The sequence below is a fragment of the Talpa occidentalis genome, unplaced genomic scaffold (assembly GCF_014898055.3).
Source record: "Talpa occidentalis isolate TD23 unplaced genomic scaffold, MPIMG_talOcc4v2.1 talOcc4.6, whole genome shotgun sequence".
In the NCBI taxonomy this organism is placed as follows: Eukaryota; Metazoa; Chordata; class Mammalia; order Eulipotyphla; family Talpidae; genus Talpa; species Talpa occidentalis.
This window is the reverse complement of record NW_023604972.1, coordinates 101,663,595-101,684,423: the sequence shown is the minus strand read 5'-3', so window position 1 is coordinate 101,684,423 and position 20,829 is coordinate 101,663,595. Positions and strand designations below refer to the sequence as shown.

Below are 20,829 nucleotides of genomic sequence, written 5' to 3'. Positions count from 1 at the left end.
CAACAAGGGCACAGGAATGGTGGAGAGAGTGAGGGGATGTCTGGTGGCTCTGGTGTGGGGCCTGAAAACTAGACTCCTGGAAAACAGGAATACAGACATAAAGCACAGGAAGAAGGTTCCAAGAGCCTGGAATCAAGGGGACTGAATCATAGATGGCAATATAGGTCATGGACCAGCAGACTTGGGAGATATGAATTTACGACATCCCACAGTTTCTCTAATATTGGAGCTGAGATGTCAAGTGAAGTTGACATGAGGCCTGGAAGCCACCATGCTATTACCCTATTTTAAAATGAAAACATGGCACTCCAGAAAATTCCTTAATAGTGATGATGTCCAGCTTTCAATAAAAGGGAACCTCAAGTAGTCTATGAGAGAGAAAACCAAAAGAGAGAGGAGACCAAAAACCCTCCATGTGCTAGGGAAACCTGGGGCAATCAATGGCCTTTGCACAAACTATGTAATCCCACACTTGCTATTGGCATTAAAATGAGCCTTAAAGCACAAAAAAAAAAAATTACTTTCTTTTTGATAATATCAATTGATGCTGAGAAAGCTTTCGACAAAGTGCAACACCCATTCATGATAAAAGCCCTTGAAATTCTTGGGATACAAGGAACATACCTCAACATCATAAAGGCCATCTATGACAAGCCAACAGCCAGTATCATTCTCAATGGTGAAAAGTTGAAAGCATTTCCATTAAGATCTGGAACAAGACAAGGATGTCCACTTTCACCACTGCTTTTCAATATAATACTGGAAGTCCTAGCCAGAGCAATAAGACAAGAGAAAGATATCCAAGGAATCCAAATAGGAAAAGAAGAAGTCAAACTATCACTCTTTGCAGATGATATGATAATATACATAGAGAACCCCAAAAACTCCACAGAAAAACTAATTCAACTCATCAATCAGTTCAGTAAAGTGGCAGGATACAAAATCAACAAGCAAAAGTCAGTAGCCTTCCCATACACAAACAAATCTGAAGAAGAAGAAATAAAAAAAAAAACATTCCTTTTATTATTGAAACAAAAAAAAAATCAAATCCTTGGGAATAAATCTAACAAAAGAGGTAAAGGACCTATACAAAGAAAACTACAAAACACTGTTAAAAGAAATAGAAGAAGACACAAAGAAATGGAGAGACATCCCCTGCTCATGGATTGGAAGAATAAACATTATTAAAATGGCCAACCTACCAAAAGCAATATACAGATTCAATGCTATTCCAATAAAAATTTCAATGTCATTCTTCAAAGAAATAGAACAATTATTATTGAAATTCATATGGAATCACCAAAAACCCCGGATAGCCAAAGCTTTCCTAAAAAAAAAGAAGGGAATGGAGGCATCACATTCCCAGACTTCACACTATACTACAGACTTCAAACTATACTACAAAGCCATAATCATCAAAACTGCATGGTATTGGAACCAGAACAGACACACAGACCAATGGAATCAAATAGAAAATCCAGAAATAAACCCACAGATTTATGGTCAACTAATCTTTGACAAACGAGCAAAGACTATGCATTGGAGCAAAGAAAGTTTGTTCAATAAATGGTGCTGGGAAAACTGGGTCGCTACATGCAAAAGAATGAAGCTTGACCACTACCTCATACCATACACAAAAATCAACTCAAAATGGATTAAAGAACTACACATAAGACCTGAAACCATAAAATACATAGAAGGAAATATAAGCGAAACACTACATGTTATGCACATCAAAGACATCTTTACAGACATATCACCCAAAGCAGTGATAGTGAAGGCAAAGATAAACAGCTGCGACTACATCAAATTAAAGAGCTTCTGCACAGCAAAAGAGACAATAACAAAAACAAAGAGAAACCCCACTGACTGGGAGAACATTTTTGCACACAACACTAACGATAAAGGACTGATCACAAAAATCTACAAAGAGCTGATGAGACTCAGTACAAAGAAAATAATCCAGTCAAAAAATGGGCAGAAGAGCTAAAAAGAAACTTCTCTGAAGAGGAAATGCAAATGGCCAACAGGCATATGAAAAAATGTTCACCATCACTTGTAATCAGGGAAATGCAAATCAAAACTACCATGAGATACCATCTTACACCAGTGAGAATGGCACGTATTAAAAAAACTAGCAACAACAAATGTTGGCGAGGGTGTGGAGAAAAAGGAACTCTTCTGCACTGTTGGTGGGAGTGCAAACTGGTCCAACCACTGTGGAGAGCTGTGTGGAGATTTCTTGACCTACTAAACATAGAGCTACCATATGATCCAGCAATTCCACTCTTAGGTATTTACACAAAGGACACAGAAACATCAATTCCAAAGAGCACCTGCACCCCTATGTTTATAGCAGCACTGTTTACAATAGCTAAGCTTTTGAAACAGCCCAAATGCCCAAAAATAGATGACTGGATCAAGAAGATGTGGTACATATACACGATGGAATATTACTCGGCATTCAAAAAAGATAAACACATGCAATTTGCAGCAACATGGATGGCGCTGGAAGGGATCATGCTCAGCGAAATAAGCCAAAAAGAAAAAGAAAAATACCGGATGGTCTCACTCATAGCAGGAATCTAGAAAACTTAAATAAGGGACCAGGAAAAAGAATAACTGTAAGAAAGAAAATATCAAAATCAACAAACAACTATGAACAAGAGACACTCTATGGAGGGTGGGGGGTGGGGAGGGGAGGGATTGCGGTCAAAATAAGGGGATTGAAATTATATGGGGAATATAAAAATAAAATTTATTAAAAAATAATGTTGAGAAATAGAAAGCCCTCAATGATATATTTTTTTAAAGGCCTTTAAAAAAAATTACTTTCTTTTGTTAGGTTCTTAATGGAGTTGTCCCTTCTTTAAAATTTTCTCCTCTCTAGGAATTGAACTCTCTTAGAGTCCAATTCAAAAACACTGACTTGCTCTTTACTTCCTCTGAATGAATTATACATTCACTTTACCTGTTTTTCCTTCAAATTTGCACGTCAATTTTGTGGGGATCCCAGTACCAATCCATCCATAGTGTTCTGCTTCTCCCAACTAGAATAGAAGCTCTTATAGGCACAAAGGAATGCCATGTTGACATTACATAAAAATTTACTCAGTAAAATAAATAAATAAATAAACAAACAAATAAATAAATAAAATTTGCTTAGTATGTGCTGTTTCCTTAGATGCAAAACAATGTACATATATTTTAATTCTGCCGTTTGTGTTTTTTTTCCTAAGAGTATATTTATTTATTTATTAAAGATTTATTTATTTATTTATACAAGCATTGGGTACAGTAAGAAGCGCGGGAGGGTGAGAGAATTCGCCAGAGCCAGAGCGGGGAGCAGAGCAGGCAGAAGGACCGAAGTACACTGCTGAGGGGAGCAGCGGGCTGCAGGAGAGGTCTGCGCGCCATGTGGGACCCTCCTCCGGTGGCCGGGGGAGCAACTGGGGATGGAACCGGCGCCACGGAGGCTGCGGGTAGCTTCGCAACCCAGTGCTCAACCGCTGTGCCTCCGGGGATGCCCCGTTTGTGTTCTTTAGTGAAGGGATTGATAAAAGAGCTCCATTTCTACATGGGTCCACCATGAGCAAAGAGACAATAGATGGTTGGATATGGAAGGTTTTTAAAACTAGGATTATGATATTTAGTATATTCTTCCTAAATGACTTATTGGCATACCAGTACAAGATAAAAGCTAAATAAAAGCTTCAAAATAATGGTATTCTAGCCAAGTAAGTGATCAATTGTTAGAGTAATACTGGAAAATTCTCTAAAACAAGTAAGCAAAGGGAGTTATAGAAACCTCAAAAGTTATAGAAACCTCAAAAAAGGGAGTTATAGAAATCTTTATTATAAATCATAATGACCTATGTAGCTAAAGCAGTTTCCAAATGCAACTCTGGGTAAGAATTTAAAAATGGGTGTTAAAATCAGGTGGAGAATAATAAAAATATAAGCAAGAATACTTTTTTTTTTTTTTAGAGAAAGTGATAAGATCCTTTTACTTTTATTTTTTTTATTTATTTATTTTTTAAATAACAAATTTTATTTTTATATTCCCCCATACAATTGCAAACGCCCCATTCTGACCCCAATCCTTCCCCCCCCACCCCCCACCCCCAAAAAGTGTCTCTGGTTCATAGTTTTTTGTTGATTTTGATTTTCACTTTCTTATATTCATTTTCCTGGTCCCTTATTTAAGTTTTCTAGATTCCTGCTATGAGTGAGACCATCCGGTATTTTTCTTTTTCTTTTCGGCTTATTTTGCTGAGCATGATCCCTTCCAGCGCCATCCATGTTGCTGCAAATTGCATGTGTTTATCTTTTTTGAATGCTGAGTAATATTCCATGGTGTATATGTACCACATCTTCTTGATCCAGTCATCTATTTTTGGGCATTTGGGCTGTTTCCAAAGCTTAGCTATTGTAAACAGTGCTGCTATAAACATAGGGGTGCAGGTGCTCTTTGGAATTGATGTTTCTGTGTCCTTTGGGTAAATACCTAGGAGTGGAATTGCTGAATCATATGGAAGCTCTATGTTTAGTAGGTCCAGAAATCTCCACACAGCTCTCCACAGTGGTTGGACCAGTTTGCACTCCCACCAACAGTGCAGAAGAGTTCCTTTTTCTCCACACCCTCGCCAACATTTGTTGTTGCTAGTTTTTTTAATATGTGCCATTCTCACTGGTGTGAGATGGTATCTCATGGTAGTTTTGATTTGCATTTCCCTGATTACAAGTGATGTTGAACATTTTTTCATATGTCTGTTGGCCATTTGCATTTCCTCTTCAGAGAAGTTTCTTTTTAGCTCTTCTGCCCATTTTTTTTTTTTTTTATAGAGGCATGCTTTATTTATTTGTTTGCTGGTTTGTTTGTTTGTTTTGTTTATACATGCACTGGGTACAGTCAGAAGCGCGGGAGGGTGAGAGAATTCACCAGAGCCAGAGCGGGGAGCAGAGCAGGCAGAAGGACCGAAGTACACTGCTGAGGGGAGCAGCGGGCGGCAGGAGATGTCTGCGCGCCATGTGGGACCCTCCTCTGGTGGCCGGGGAGCAGCCGGGGATCGTACCGGCGCCGCAGAGGCCGCGCGCAGCTTCGCAACCCAGCGCTCAACCGCTGCGCCACCGGGGAGGCTCTCTTCTGCCCATTTTTTGACTGGATTATTTTCTTTGTTGTTGCTGAGTCTCATCAGCTCTTTGCAGATTTTTGTGATCAGTCCTTTATCGTTAGTGTTGGGTGCAAAAATGTTCTCCCAGTTGGTGGGGTTTCTCTTTGTTTTTGTTATTGTCTCTTTTGCTGTGCAGAAGCTCTTTAATTTGATGTAGTCCCAGCTGTTTATCTTTGCCTTCACTATCACTGCTTTGGGTGATGTGTCTGTAAAGATGTCTTTGATGTGCAAATCCCGTAGTGTTTCGCCTATATTTCCTTCTATGTATTTTATGGTTTCAGGTCTTATGTCTAGTTCTTTAATCCATTTTGAGTTGATTTTTGTGTATGGTGTGAGGTAGTGGTCAAGCTTCATTCTTTTGCATGTAGCGACCCAGTTTTCCCAGCACCATTTATTGAACAAACTTTCTTTGCTCCAATGCATAGTCTTTGCTCCTTTGTCAAAGATTAGTTGACCATAAATCTGTGGGTTTATTTCTGGATTTTCTATTCGATTCCATTGGTCTGTATGTCTGTTCTTGTGCCAATACCATGCAGTTTTGATGATTATGGCTTTGTAGTATAGTTTGAAGTCTGGGAGTGTGATGCCTCCATTTCCTTCTTTTTTTTTCAGTAGAGCTTTGGCTATTCGGGGTTTTTGGTGATTCCATATGAATTTCATCAATAATTGTTCTATTTCTTTGAAGAATGCCATTGAGATTTTGATTGGAATAGCATTGAATCTGTATATTGCTTTTGGTAGGATGGCCATTTTAATAATGTTTATTCTTCCAATCCATGAGCAGGGGATGTCTTTCCATTTCTTTGTGTCTTCTTCTATTTCTTTTAACAGTGTTTTATAGTTTTCTTTGTATAGGTCCTTTACCTCTTTTGTTAGGTTTATTCCCAAATATTTGATTTTTTTTTGTTTCGATAATAAAAGGGATAGTTTTTTTGATTTCTTCTTCTTCAGATTTATTGTTTGTGTATAGGAAGGCTACTGACTTTTGCGTGTTGATTTTGTATCCTGCCACTTTACTGAATTGATTGATGAGTTGAATTAGTTTTTCTGTGGAGATTTTGGGGTTCTCTATGTATATTATCATATCATCTGCAAATAGTGATAGTTTGACTTCTTCTTTTCCTATGTGGATTCCTTGGATGTCTTTCTCTTATCTTATTGCTCTGGCTAGGACTTCCAGTATTATATTGAAAAGCAGTGGTGAGAGTGGACATCCTTGTCTTGTTCCAGATCTTAATGGAATTGCTTTCAGCTTTTCACCATTGAGAATGATACTGTAAGCAAGAATACTTTCAAAGTGTCTTCGTTTCAAAGTCTTTTAATGGTTATAAAATAGTAACAAAAGGGATAAATATTGTAAAGAAGAAAAGCACAGGTGAGGATTAAGATTACACGTGCTAGAAAAGCAGACTAAGAGATATAAATCATGTTGAAGTGTCGTCTCTCTCTGATATAGAAATTACTTTATCTTTCAATACATATGTTTTGCAAAAACATACATTCTTGGTTCAAACTTGAAACCTCGCTACTTTGTCTCATGTTTTTATTACTTATATCCTTTAAGTTTAGCTCATTGGAAAGAAAGTTTATATGACTCTTGCTAACATGAATATGAAAATTTGTTGATAGTTTGGCCTAGACTGGTGAGTGAGGCATCAATAGCTATAGGAGGCATAGAAAAATTGAGGAATGGAAGCTAATTATTAAGATGATTAGAATAAGAGATAGATGAATCAGTTGATGGTGATCAGTACTTCCTATGTAGCAGGTTCCATTAAATATTTGACATAAGATGGCACAAAATGAGTTTACCACTTCTAATCCATCCTCCACACATAGCTGTAACACACAGTATTATTTACATGTTAATTTCTCTGAAATAGGGATACATCTTCTATAGATTTTGTATTTACAATTTAATTAGCAACATTTTAAAATAAGTCATGTGAAATGAAGGTACATTTTATAGTTCATGGTATCTTAGAGTTTATGAAATATGATAATAGGAAAAATCATTATTCTGGATATGTTACTACCTTGCTTAGAAACGTCAATGATTTCCTACTGTTCTTTGGATAAAATTCAATATTCTTCACATACCTGTGAGGCCTTGGAATTTTCACCTGAATTCTCTGACTGAAGGAACTAATCTCCTAATTATCTGCTTTTCAGCCACATTCATCAAACAAATATTTATTGGTTGGTTACAATGTGCTAAGCAATTTATCAATGAACCAAAGAAATTAAATATGGCTGCCGCTCTAATGATGTTGACTGTGCATTCAAAATCTCCTGGCCTATATTGAATTCACCATGTTATCTCTTGCCTCAGAAACCTTAAAATGCTAGGTTCTCACTCAGGAAGGGCCCTTTTGCAGTCTCGCATCTGCTTTGCTCTTCTACCTAGTTAAGTCCTACCTCCTACTTATCTGTTAGAATTAATTTTAAATGGAGCTCCCCGAAGCACGCTGCTCAATAGTCTCATGTCTCCTGCACTTGTTTTCATGGCACTTACTGTGCTTGCTTTCTTGGGATCTGTCTTCCTCTCTGGACTATCAGGTCTGTGAAAGCAGGGACTGCATTTATCCAACTCACAGCTTTCTCCCTAGCATTATGTCTAATTTCTGAGACATATGAGGGTCTCTATTTTTTATTGAATAAATAGTAATGGAATTTGAAACATGAATTTAATTTTGAATTATCCCAAGATATTCTGAAATTGCTACCACTTGGATATATTCTTAAAACAATACAAAACAAACATCAGGATAGGACCATCAACATATTTGGCTGCATGAGAAGTTTTAGGTAGATAAGCAAGAAGACAAGAAAAATATCAATTTCTAACTGTGATGCACAAAATTAATATTAAATATCATAAATATTCCTTCCTTAATATAAGAGCAATAATACTCTAACATGATCACTTTCATTACAAATCAATCTGTGAATCAACATTTATACATATTTTTTGTGTGTTGACAAATCAGATTATGTTCCTCCGTTGGTTTTAAGTGTCCTCGTGATCTACCCTTTCTTTTAAAGATGAACTGCCTTTGTGCAATAATGGATTAGTAAGTGGTGACAGAGCCTAGTAGTCCAAGCATAGTCTGCTCCTCTGCAAATGTAGGTTCAGTTATATTCCCAAGGAAATAATTTAAATAAGAAGCTCACTAGTATAATCTTATTTTTAAATATAGCATGATTTCATTAGCATTCAAAGCAATCTTTAAATGCTTATCTTTTTTTTTCTTTAAGTATAAATTTTCTTCATTTATATATAACCTAGTTCATTATGCAATTGTATGTTTCTTATAATTGCTACTATGTTTATATTAGCATAATCTTCCTCTGTGTTAGGAAAGAAAAAAATTCGAAAAATAGCCAAGGAATCTTACCTTTAAAATCCTCCACAATAAGTAGAGAAAGAAACACAACTTTAGGTTTTCTAGTTGTTGAATTTTAGCTTTCTTATTTTTAGTAACGTCTTCCAAAAATTCTTGGATGAAAGGGCTATAAAATGTGAAGTAATATTACTACTACCTATAGAAACAAACTACCTCAACATAGGTATAATCGAAATAAAAATTCTTATAACTACATTTATATTCAAAGGTCTTGTGACATAAGCAAACCCCTGTGGGGGTATTATTTTCAAACATAACAGGTTGACATTATATAATTACACACTGCTGGATATTGAAATATCAAAAAAAGAAAAACTGCTTATAGTAGTACTCACAGCATACTATTATGAGTATTCACATTTATCCACACATCTTTAGAGAATTATTTCTAGTTACATATTACAGACGTTAGCAAAGATTTAGTGATTTATTTAATATCAACATTAGGTTTTGACATTAATGTCTTAGCAAGCATAAGAAGGTACAGACCTAAGACTTACTTCCACTCAATCAAGAGCTCCTAAGTTGATCCTTTTCTCCATTGTTCTGTGTTCAGTTTGTTAAATAGATATTTCACATATGTATGTGTATGTAAGTATTCCTAATTGCATTTAATGTTTCTTATAATTTGTACTGCCAGTCTATTTGCTGCATTGTTTTTTTCTACTTTTGATGATGACAATGCTCTTTTCTAATATAAAATCCTTTTTTAAGGACTTACTTTATCAATCAGTTCTGCTTTATGGACATTTGTGTAAGTGATGGTGACTTTTCAAAATTTATGGTTTCTCAGATTTTTTTCGTTGTCCCTCCCATTTAATTTCTGGATTCTTACAACTTCCGTCCTTCTAAATGTTAGCTTTCTATTCCTTTCATTTTCAGTCCTTTTGTAACAGGGTGGTCCACAGGTAAAGGGAGGTTCCAGGTTCCCCGCCCCACCCAAAGGAGGGGGGAGCTGAGCAAGCAGGAGAAGCAGGAGGGGAGACTGGGGAAGGAAGGGAGCAGGATGAAGAGCAAGAAGGAGAGCTGGAGGGGCCTTCCTGGTGGCACAAGGAGTTAAGTCTCAGCACTATGAAGTTATTGCCAGCCACTGCCGCAGGAATTAGATACAAGGCTGGGGAGCTAACCCATATGGCTCAGCAGAACTCTCCTGCTGAGAGCAACTTGCCTGCTGCTCCCCTCAACAGTGTATTTCAATAGATCTGCCTGTTCTTCTCCCCACTCTTTCTCTGGCGAATCCTCTCACCCCCCCACTCCCTGCACCTCTGATCTATACCCCAGCTCTTGAATGCATAAATAAATAAAATAAATCCTAAAAAAAATAAAAGGGAGACCTGAAGGAGCCATGTAGAGCAGAGCGACATGTGAAGAAACTATGTTTGCTTCTTGATCTTGGACTGGTTGGAACAGATGTGGGTGAGACACCTGTGGGGAGGTTAACAATGGCAACTTTTACCTTGATTTTTATTTTGTTCTTCTCTTTCCAGACTTGTCTTTTTATTTTGTTCCTTTTATTTTGTTCTTTTCTTTCCAGACTTGTGTGACATTTTTCTATGGGTCCCCGAAAGTGCTTTAGACTTGTGGCAGGCTTTCGGACCTTGCTGTGGGCCAATCCCGTTTGGACTTTTATCCACTAGGAGATGGTAACTTTGGGTGCTTGATTTGGAAACTATATTCTTTGTCTTTTCTGTATTGCACACTAATTGTATTAAAGTCCTTTCCATTAAAGGTCTATATGTTTTGTCTTGTTGTGGTGGATGGCAAAACATATTTAGAGCAGGCAGGATTGGGGGGCTTGGGGTGACCCTCTCCCTGCCCTGTAACACCTTCATTTACCATGAGCTTTTTGGTCTGTTTGGTACACTATATATATAAATGTAATTACACTATAAATGGAATTTCCTAGATACTTAGGGCCTCAATACTGTCATTCTTGGATCCTAACTTCTCAATTTTGTCAATTTGATAATGTTAAATCTCTTATTCCTACTCTTATATAGATAAAAGCTATTGAGTGCTTTTGGATTTCTCTCCAAGTCTCTCAAGACTTTTTTTTTTTTAAAGATTTATTTTTTTATTTATTAATACAAGCACTGGGTACAGTCAGAAGCGCGGGAGGGTGAGAGAATTCACCAGAGCCAGAGCGGGGAGCAGAGCAGACAGAAGGACCGAAGTACACTGCTGAGGGGAGCAGCGGGCAGCAGGAGAGGTCTGCGAGCCTTGTGGGACCCTCCTCCGGTGGCCGGGGAGCAGCCAGGGATTGAACAGGCCCTGCAGAGGCTGCGGGCAGCTTCGCAACCCAGCGCTCAACTGCTGCGCCCCCGGGGAGGCCCTCTCAAGACTTCTTTTCTAAAATAGGATGCAAATGTAATTTCATATTTATTATTATTGGTAAGTTTTTTAAAAAGTAATTTACTTATGGAGGAGTGAGACTGGAGGAGAGGAAAGGGATAGGGAACTAGAGCATGAGACTAAGAGACAATGTAGTATATTTTGGGGTGAGCAAAATACAAGAGCAGTCATTTTTTAAAAGACAATACTAGTAAAGCAATAAACTGGTAGTACTGTACTAGTAATAGTCTATTGAATAGGGGAACTACCCCCCTCCCCACAAACAAAAAAATCAACCAGTCAACCAAGCAAACAATCATCCAACAACAGAATAGCCTGACCCAACAAAGGCAGCTTGGGTTTAAGCAGGCACATGCTCAGAAAAAATGAAATAAGACACTTCAATGAAGTTATGAGAGGCTCAGTGAGGTTCTTGGTGTTTATTAAGCTAGCTTTGGTCACCCCAATCCTGTCATCTGTCCTTCTAGAGCTCTTGTTCTTTCTGCTGGTACAAGCAAGGACCCTCATGCTAGGATGCAATAAGAAAGTCTTTCACTACCACTTCCTCATCCCCTACCCTTAATCCATAACAGGGGCTAAGTAACAACACCATAGTTGTTTTTTTTTTTTTTAATATTATTTATTTATTTATTATTTAAATTTTATTTTTTTATTCCCCATACAATTGCAACCCCCTTATTTTGACCCCAATCCCTCCTTGCCTCACCCCCCACCCCCCATAGAGTGTCTCTGGTTCATAGTTGTTTGTTGAAATCATAAAATACATAGAAGGAAATACAGCCAAAGCACCATAGGTTTATTTATTTATTTATTTATTTTAATTTAAATTTTATTTTTTATATTCCCCATCCAATTACAACCCCCTTATTTTGTTTTTTTTTTTTGCAATATATACTTTTATTTTTATTTTTTATTTATTTTTTTAAATAATAAATTTTATTTTTATATTCCCCCATACAATTGCAAATGCCCCATTCTGACCCCAATCCTTCCCCTCCCGCCCCCCACCCCCCAAAAAGTGTCTCTGGTTCATAGTTTTTTGTTGATTTTGATTTTCACTTTCTTATATTCATTTTCCTGGTCCCTTATTTAAGTTTTCTAGATTCCTGCTATGAGTGAGACCATCCGGTATTTTTCTTTTTCTTTTCGGCTTATTTCGCTGAGCATGATCCCTTCCAGTGCCATCCATGTTGCTGCAAATTGCATGTGTTTATCTTTTTTGAATGCTGAGTAATATTCCATGGTATATATGTACCACATCTTCTTGATCCAGTCATCTATTTTTGGGCATTTGGGTTGTTTCCAAAGCTTAGCTATTGAAAACAGTGCTGCTATAAACATAGGGGTGCAGGTGCTCTTTGGAATTGATGTTTCTGTGTCCTTTGGGTAAATACCTAGGAGTGGAATTGCTGGATCATATGGAAGCTCTATGTTTAGTAGGTCCAGAAATCTCCACACAGCTCTCCATAGTGGTTGGACCAGTTTGCACTCCCACCAACAGTGCAGAAGAGTTCCTTTTTCTCCACACCCTCGCCAACATTTGTTGTTGCTAGTTTTTTTAATATGTGCCATTCTCACTGGTGTGAGATGGTATCTCATGGTAGTTTTGATTTGCATTTCCCTGATTACAAGTGATGTTGAACATTTTTTCATATGTCTGTTGGCCATTTGCATTTCCTCTTCAGAGAAGTTTCTTTTTAGCTCTTCTGCCCATTTTTTGACTGGATTATTTTCTTTGTTGTTGTTGAGTCTCATCAGCTCTTTGCAGATTTTTGTGATCAGTCCTTTATCGTTAGTGTTGGGTGCAAAAATGTTCTCCCAGTTGGTGGGGTTTCTCTTTGTTTTTGTTATTGTCTCTTTTGCTGTGCAGAAGCTCTTTAATTTGATGTAGTCCCAGCTGTTTATCTTTGCCTTCACTATCACTGCTTTGGGTGATGTGTCTGTAAAGATGTCTTTGATGTGCAAATCCCGTAGTGTTTCGCCTATATTTCCTTCTATGTATTTTATGGTTTCAGGTCTTATGTCTAGTTCTTTAATCCATTTTGAGTTGATTTTTGTGTATGGTGTGAGGTAGTGGTCAAGCTTCATTCTTTTGCATGTAGCGACCCAATTTTCCCAGCACCATTTATTGAACAAACTTTCTTTGCTCCAATGCATAGTCTTTGCTCCTTTGTCAAAGATTAGTTGACCATAAATCTGTGGGTTTATTTCTGGATTTTCTATTCGATTCCATTGGTCTGTATGTCTGTTCTTGTGCCAATACCATGCAGTTTTGATGATTATGGCTTTGTAGTATAGTTTGAAGTCTGGGAGTGTGATGCCTCCATTTCCTTCTTTTTTTTTCAGTAGAGCTTTGGCTATTTGGGACAACCCCCTTATTTTGACCCCAAGCCCTCCTTTCCCTGCCCCCGAACCTCCATAGAGTGTCTCTGGTTCATAGTTGTTTGTTGATTTTGATTTTTTCTTTCTTATAGTTATTCTTTTTCCTGGTCCCTTATTTAAGTTTTCTAGATTCCTGCTATGAGTGAGACCGTCTGGTATTTTTCTTTTTCTTTCTGGCTTATTTTGCTGAGCATGATCCCTTCCAGCTCCATCCATGTTGCTGCAAATTGCATGTGTTTATCTTTTTTGAATGCTGAGTAATATTCCATGGTGTATATGTACCACATCTTCTTGATCCAGTCATCTATTTTTGGGCATTTGGGCTGTTTCCAAAGCTTAGCTATTGTAAACAGTGCTGCTATAAACATAGGGGTGCAGGTGCTCTTTGGAATTGATGTTTCTGTGTCCTTTGGGTAAATACCTAGGAGTGGAATTGCTGGATCATATGGAAGCTCTATGTTTAGTAGGTCCAGAAATCTCCACACAGCTCTCCACAGTGGTTGGACCAGTTTGCACTCCCACCAACAGTGCAGAAGAGTTCCTTTTTCTCCACACCCTCGCCAGCATTTGTTGTTGCTAGTTTTTTTAATATGTGCCATTCTCAGTGGTGTAAGATGGTATCTCATGGTAGTTTTGATTTGCATTTCCCTGATTACAAGTGATGTTGAACATTTTTTCATATGTCTGTTGGCCATTTGCATTTCCTCTTCAGAGAAGTTTCTTTTTAGCTCTTCTGCCCATTTTTTGACTGGATTATTTTCTTTGTTTGTACTGAGTCTCATCAGCTCTTTGTAGATTTTTGTGATCAGTCCTTTATCATTAGTGTTGTGAAAACACCATAGGTTTTTAATAGACATTTATGGCTAAGAAAGGTAGTTTGCAAAAGAAATTCAATTAACCTAGTTTTCCTGTTTGCTTGATTTTAATAAATTATACCTGAAGAATTATCATTAGGGTCACCTTCACTAGCTTAAAAAACTTCTGTGAAATCTTGAGGTATGCAACTAAAATCATTATCTTTCAACAGAAATAAAATTAGAAAATCCCATTATCACCAGAAAACTAGAAATAAGTGAAAACAGGCATCAAATAAAAAACAAATGCAAATACCCTGGAGATTCAGTGTAATTATTTTGCTTTATCTCTCATAAAATCTGCTCTTCACACCCTTTATGGCCTCTTTGGGGTGTTGGTTTTCATGAATAAAAATATTTCTCTAAAAAACAAAACAAAGTTTCTTTGCTCTAATTAGGCAAAATGAAAGCCTTCTGTTATGATTTATATTATTAAAACTTTGACATTTTCTAATGGCATAAGACAAGTTCTATTTTTAATGAACTTCTATATTAGAAAAGTGCTTTGAGGAGATTTCCAAGTTCTAGTGAATCTTGAGTTTTTGTAATTATTATTTGATACCAAAAATTATGATATAAAATAATTTTGGTAGTCCTTGGTTCCATTTTAAATAATCATTGACATCTGGAATGATAGATACCCAAAATAATATGGGTAGTGATTAAAATTTAAAACTAATAATTATTGAAAACCACATACATAAAAGAAACTGTCAAAGCTGGGCAGTTAGTGTAAGATAGTCAAACAGTGTTTGCCTATTTAAAACTGGAGGGATTCATAACCTGGAGTATTGTGAACAATGCTGAGAATAGCCTTACACTTAGCAACAACAAACAATAAAGGTCATAGGATGAGGGCTTCTTTACATCCTCAGTTGTTGCTCATTAAAGAACTGGTGATAACTTTTAGATAATATAGCTAAGGCCACTGTCGCAGCTTTAAGTTCAGATTTTTTTCACTCACAGTTTACATACTTAAAAAAATTTCTCTCTCTCTCTCTCTCTCTCTCTCTCTCTCATCTATCTAATATATCATCTATCCATCTTATAGTGTCTTTACTAGCATATTTATTTCTTGGATTGGAGTCTTTTTTTTTTTTTTTTTTAGATTTACCTTTATTTATTTATACAAGCACTGGGTACAGTTAGAAGCGTGGGAGGACAAGAGAATTCACCAGAGCCAGAGCAGGGAGCAGAGCAGGCAGAAGGACTGAAACACTGCTGAGGGGAGCAGTGGGCAGCAGGAGAGGTCTGAGCGCCATGTGGGACCCTCTTCCGGTGGCCGGGGAGCAGCCAGGGATTGAACCGGCGCTGCAGAGGCTGCGGGCAGCTTCGCAACCCAGCGCTCAACCGCTGCGCCACCGGAGCACTTACAAATGCTCAAAATTCACCTCAAAGAAAGTCTTTTTTGGGAATTTTGCCTTCTCCAAAATAATTCGTATTTAATTTTCTACAGGGGATAATTTTGCCTTCTCCAAAATAATTACTATTTAATTTTCTACAGGGGATAATAATATTTAATGCTGCAACTCTGCCTTGTCCTGTTTAAAGCATCTGTGCCTGTGTTCATTCTGCAAATAGTTATTGACTGCCCATGATGAACAGGGTAGAGTGTACTAGATACGATGGAGGCAACAGTGAATTAGATACAGTCTTAGTCACAAGGGAACTTAAATGCTAGTGGGGAATACAAGCAACAAAAGCATTAATTGCCATATAGTATAGTAAAATACCGGGCTGGGATAAATTGAGAATGCTATGGGAACATATCAGAAGGGAATCTAGTCTAGACTTCCCTGTTAAAAAGAGCCCCCCAGGAGAAGAAACAGTGAAATTGAGTGCTGAAGGGTGACTAGGACTGAACTATATCAGGTGGAGAGGAAGTGTGAAAAAAATTCTTCCAGGAGGGTGAAATAGCATGCAAACTCTTAAACTAAGTGGGTTTTCTCTTAATCTTCTTTTGTACACTGCAGTGATGGCAATGCTGTTTTAAACTACTCCCAGCACGGGAGAGTCATTACTTGTTTTGTGTAAAGCCAAAACTGATATTTTCCTACATAGACTTAGGAAACTCTCACACTGTTTACTGTCCTTTTAGTAACAGCAACTTGCTGGGCTGATCACTTGTACACAGTACAGTGAAGGCAAAACTACATGTATGAGTTTGCTTATACCTATCAAATAGGTCTACTCATTAATAAGCTGCACAAAAATAAAAGAACATTTAGAAGGAATATGGCTATTGACAGTTATAATGCATTCGGCTGCAAGTAATAACAAAAATACCAACCTAAATTGGTTACACTATTATGAAATTTATTTCATATAATTAGTTAAGTCATAAGTAAGACAGAGTTCTGGTCATATAATTGCCTGTGTGAAGTGACTGAGCTTCCAGGTTCTTTATGCCACTATGCCTTACCCCATTCCTATTTCTCCTTTGTGGTTAACATTAGGGCCCACAGAGCTATGGGATTTGTTGTCACATTCAATAGGAAAAGGTAATATCATCTACCTCAAATATGGAATCAAGTCAGTCCCTTCAGTCATATTGGGCAAATCCTATCCTGGATCAAAAAAAGCTGTTGTGGGCCTCCCCGGTGGCGCAGCGGTTGAGCACTGGGTTGCGAAGCTGCCCGCAGCCTCTGCAGCGCTGGTTCGATCCCCGGCTGCTCCCCGGCCTCCAGAGGAGGGTCCCACATGGCGTGCAGACCTCTCCTGCTGCCCGCTGCTCCCCTCAGCAGTGTACTTCGGTCCTTCTGCCTGCTCTGCTCCCTGCTCTGGCTCTGGTGAATTCTCTCACCTTCCCATGCTTCTGACTGTACCCAGTGCTTGTATGTATCAATCAATCAATCAATCAATAAATCTTTAAAAAAAAAAAAGCTGTTGTGAGAGTTACACAATATTCTGTAACAGCAAAGTGATAGATTTCAAGAGGGTAAGTCAGGGTATCCTCCCCTGAGTCATAGAGGCAGTATGGAAACTGAGGAAGATTATCTTCTATTAGAAGGAGGAAGGATGCATGGATATGGGATGGACACATAGCAGTTAATCCAAACAACATGTTCTCTGTTACTTCATATTTGTTTAATTCAAATTCAGTCTTCTGACAGAGAAAAAATAATACATATCACTAAGGGAAAAAAAGCATAATTCTAATGAACTCAACTCTTTGAACTATGTGTGGATTGTTAACTGGAGAGAGATAAAAGTTTATGTTGAATTGTAGAGGCCACTGTTTTATCTTTCCTTCACTTCCTGAATTGTATCTCTGAATTTCTACATTGGTTTCTGTGGCCCACATTTACCATAGAGTGGAAAGAAATTTCAGGCATTTATTTTGCTGTAGAAGTATTTTTAGATGTTTTGTGGGTTGTATATTAATTACTATATAACATAGAGCTAGGAAGGAATGTGCAAAATATATTTAGCAACCTCTGATAATATTTTAAGAGCATTTGACTCTGACACATGCTATATAATTTATAGATGCAGGTTACATCATTATAAGGTTACATATTGGGAAATCTATAAAAAAAGAATTCTTAAAAATATCTTCTTGAAACACAGACTGAGAAATGTTCTTTCAAAGGGAAAATATGTGATGACTGCTTAGGCTTTTCTTCTTTTCCATTTTTTCTTGCACTTCCTATGCAAGTGTAGATTTTTTTTTTAAGATTTATTTATTTATGCATACAAGAACCCGGGTACAGGTCAGAAGTGTGTGTGGGGGGGGGGTGAAAGCTTTCATCAGAGACAGAGTGGGGAACAGAACAGGCAGATCAACCGAAATACACTGCTGAGGGGAGCAGCGGGCGGCAGGAGAGGTCTGAGCGCCATGTGGGACCCTCGTCCGGCGGCCAGGCATGGAACCGGCGCTGCAGAGGCTGCGGGCAGCTCCGCAGTCCAGGGCTCAACCGCTGCGCCACCAGGGCGTCCCTGCAAGTGTAGTTTTATGGTTTCTTCTCATAAAAAGAAGATGAGTAAACCTGAAGAAGTTTATATCAATTGAATGAATGACCCTTATTTTTTATTTGGAGCTATTCTTTCCCTCTGGCTACACAGGATGGAGTGAACACTTGGCCAGAGGCTGGAGAGAGATAAACAGTCTCCCATGGAGGTGGCAGAGTACACTACATAGGCAAATACAAAAGCTTTCTTTTTGCAAGTTGATTGGGGACCCTTTTGATAGACATCAGGAAGAATAAAATTAATAGTTTAAATATAAGAAATATAATGATTTCTACCTAATATTTGCACAGTTACATAATTTTCAGAGTATTTTGTGTACATTATTTTACACGATGTACATTATTTTCCCTATCCTGTGATAGGAAAAGAATGGTACTGTTACAGTCAATTTGCAGATTAAGAAATGAACAATGTAAAGGTTAACTGAATTGTCTATAATCTCAAGTGGAAGAACAAAGGTTCAAGAATTGAAACTTTTGTTTCTTTTTCTGTGTGTAAGGGGAGGGTATGTTTACTAATAAAATATTTTATCCTCCCTATTTTTTCCAAAGAAGGGAGAAGAAAATAAAATACCAAGAAAACAAACAACAAAAAAGAGTTGAACAAAAAACCCCTGCTATGTTAAACACGCATAATGCTCAAATTCTAAAGAATACACATTTACTGGATTATGAACTCTTGCAAGGTAACAATTGTGAATTTGTAGAAATTGAATAACTTAAAATAGTTTTAAAAATACCCTTTGAAATTCAGTATTTTCATTTTTGCTCTTCATTTTCCTATCAGGCAGGAGTCTCAAATAGCCAGTTCAGTCTCCTTCACGTGCATTTTTTTATTCTTATGCTTTTTATCCACTTACTCCTCCTTCCTCAAAACAAAACTTGCTCTTTTCATGAGTGTGTTGGGGCCTCAAATTACTTATGAAAAACTCATTTAAGGATGGAGCCCACTAGTGGGCTGTCACCTAATTTAGAAAGCATCTGTTAGAAAAATACATGAATGAAAATGGCCATTGCTGGAAGTCTTTGGGACTTATACAGGTCCCATAGCAGTTACCCATTTAGATACAAACCTAGAATTTGATGATTGACACTTAGTTGACCCTTAATAAACAGCTTTGGGTAGTTGTTGGGTTTGCCCTTAGAGTGAATTTGTTGTGTGATTTCCTGCTTTTGCAACACAAAATAGATCTTTGAGTAAGGTATGCTTTTTTTGACAGCTGCTGTTAACATCTGAGAGACAATTTAATTTGTCTGCAACTAGAGCAGCAGAAAATTAAAAAAAAAGCAAACAGACTACATCACTACTTCTGCTCATTTGATGAATATCAATAAATATGGATGAAACACCTGAAGGAGCACACAAATGCCTAGTTAGCAAATTTGCCAAGTATGCAGACAATGGGTGTACTGCATGATTATGTTTGTTGAAAATATAAAAGAGAGACACATAAATAAGGCTAGTGAGAATGAAGATTCAGTGACAGCACCGCATAATACTCATAAAGTATCTTTCATCTTGGATGCTGAAAGCATTTTAAAAGTGTCCTCATGACACCCTTCTGGTGCTAGTAGTTGGTAACAAAATATCACCTCCATTTACATTAAAAAGGATGCTGAAATGGAAGTTGAAAAGTTAAGCGGACTGTTTAGTATCTTGGTCTCAAAGATGAAGGCTGTGTCTACCTGTGGCAAGTGTATTTTGTCATTTGCCCCCAAGCAATCTTTGTCTAACTCTGTATAAATTCTCTACCTGGCAAAAAGGAGACTGAAGCTGGAGCAAAAATATACTTCTGTGGGTGTAATTGTATTCGTGGCCAAATAGGATTTGGACTTCTTCCATTAACAGGAATGCCTGGTGGTAGTACTAACTTTAAAACCCTAAGTTGTCAACAAACATAAGGAATTTAGTTGAACAAGATTAAAGGGGAAGAAATGGAGAGATGATGGGATAAATACACAGACATGTCCAGAGATTTCACCTGAGACTTTCTGGGGGAAAAGAATTTGTGGGATGGAGCCTTTCCTTGCCACTGGCTCATTTCCTTATCTATCCTCCCCCAACTACAACTCTTGTCCCCCTCTGTTCTCCACAAGTACAGGAAGACAGAACTGGAAACTGCCAGTCAGTAGAACTTGTAATTTGAAGGAATAGCTGCTCTTCCTTCTGAGCACAGCATGCCTTTCCCTGATGCATCTTGCTTGGTTATACTTTCTTTTTCCTTTGGTTTTCTTTTTTATTTATTTTTATTGAGGTAGTATTGGTATATGATTTCTTTACGTTTCAGAGGTATAGGATCACGCCTCTTCAGATGTATGTCACCACACCACACCCACCACGAGGCACCTGTACTCTTCAATCATAACCAAGCATTGCTTTCTCAAAAAGCTTAAACACAGAGATATGAACATTAACATTGATTGACTCTCACAATAATTGAACATCTTTGTGTTGGCCCTTAAAATGTTCACATTACATGAAATTATGATAGAACCAACATGAGAAATATTTTAAGATGTTATTTTAGCATATGTTTATTATTTTTTTGAGATTGTGTGCTCCGTATTACCTCACCACTTTTTTTTTGATATTTGTTTCAGAAGTTGTGTTTTCTTATTTTAAAAGATGAAAATTTATCTTTTGTATCTATTTCCACACTGAACTTTACTCTCCAATCCTCCCATTTAT

At 37.5% G+C, this 20,829-nt stretch overlaps 1 long non-coding RNA gene across 1 annotated transcript in view; it reads left to right on the top strand.

Annotated features, from left to right (window-relative positions):
• LOC119260686 (uncharacterized) overlaps positions 1 to 20,829 on the top strand; it is a 115,294-nt gene that overhangs the window by 31,934 nt on the left and 62,531 nt on the right. Inside the window, exon 5 of the long non-coding RNA XR_008549188.1 lies at positions 18,693 to 18,826. This is a non-coding gene — a long non-coding RNA (uncharacterized LOC119260686). The remainder of the gene's footprint in view (positions 1 to 18,692; positions 18,827 to 20,829) is intronic.